At 36.7% G+C, this 1,420-nt stretch overlaps 1 non-coding gene across 1 annotated transcript; it reads left to right on the top strand.

Moving 5' to 3' along the window:
• Positions 1-392: 392 nt before the first annotated feature.
• Positions 393-498, top strand: LOC133792829 (small nucleolar RNA R71). The gene has a single exon (XR_009874301.1). It is a non-coding gene; the product is annotated as a small nucleolar RNA R71 (small nucleolar RNA).
• The last annotated feature ends 922 nt before the right edge of the window (positions 499-1,420 follow it).

The following is a 1,420-nucleotide window of genomic DNA, read 5'->3' as shown; positions in this document are numbered from 1 at the left end:
TCCCCAAGTAACAAACCGAAGCAGGATTAGATGGACAACTATCAAATGTGTGCCCTACTTCACAATAAACACAAGAGACCTCTGCTACTTGGCCCATAGGAGTTGGTTGTAAGTTACCCCCCATGCTCATAGTCTTTAAAAGGTTGGTCATAGATGAAACTTGAGTGGTCAAAGCTGTCAAAACATCTACCTCGTGAATACCCGCTACTTTCCTTCCCGTTGAAGCTCTAGCATTATACCATTGGTAATTATTATTGGCAATCCACTCCAAAATATCATATGCTTCATTGAAATACTTAGAAATAATAGTTCCATTTGCTGAAGCATCCAAAACCATGCGTGTGGAGGCATTGAGACCATTATAAAAAGTCTCCATTTGAATGCAATGTGGGATGCCATGATGTGGGCACTTCCTCAATAACTCTTTGAAATTTTCCCAAGCATCACACACCGACTCATCCTCCAACTATTGAAAGGAAATAACCTCATTCTGAAACTTAGTATTTTTCATTGGAGGAAAGTACTTCATCAAAAATTTCTCAGCTAGCTCATGTCACGTAGTCATTGAGTCGGAAGGAAGTGTATTGAGCCAAGCTCTAGCTCTGTCCCTCAGAGAAAAAGGGAACAATTTCAACCTCAGTGCCTCTTTAGTAACGCCTTGCAACTTAAAGGAATCAGTCACCTCCAAAAATGAATGAATATGAAGATGAGGATCCTCTGTAGGCAACCCACTAAATTGACCCACTGTACGCAACATTTGCAACATCACGGGATTCAACTCGAAATGGGGTGCTTGAATTTTAGGCCTAACAATGCCCAGATTGAGCTCATTGAACATGGGGGCAGCACACTCCCTTATGGCTCTTTCTCTATCATTGACCATAACAATTACATTAGCAATATTGTTAGCACCATCAACTCCTTCAACATCTTCAGCCATATTAAGGCGATTTGAGCCCATTGTTCCCTTCGTCTTCTTCTAAATGTACATTCAATCTTGGGGTCAATAGGAGCTAGTCCAAGGTCTTCTTGCTTGTTCATACAATAGATAACCTAAGAAAAGACAAGAACAAGCAAACAAGGTTAGAACAAACAAAGAAAAATAAATTGCAAAGTAATTGATATTACACAAAATTCTAATTTCAATCCCTGGCAATGGTGCCAAAAACTTGTTGTGAAAATTTAATTGATTTAAATACTCAAGTGAGCATAATCACACAAGTAATACAATAATAAGTAAATTATCTCCACATGGATTGAAAAATAGAAAAATAGGCAAAATAATTACTAAACTACTTAAAGGTATTAACAATTAAATTGATTGTTTGTAAGCTAAACTAAATATTCAAAGATGGAAATACTAAAAATAAAACTGAACTAAACAAATTAATTAGAAAGAAAAATTGGATTGTAAAATGGA

Source organism: Humulus lupulus, chromosome 7 (genome assembly GCF_963169125.1).
Source record: "Humulus lupulus chromosome 7, drHumLupu1.1, whole genome shotgun sequence".
In the NCBI taxonomy this organism is placed as follows: Eukaryota; Viridiplantae; Streptophyta; class Magnoliopsida; order Rosales; family Cannabaceae; genus Humulus; species Humulus lupulus.
Note: the sequence above shows the minus strand (reverse complement) of the source record. Positions and strands in the feature narration are given on the sequence as shown.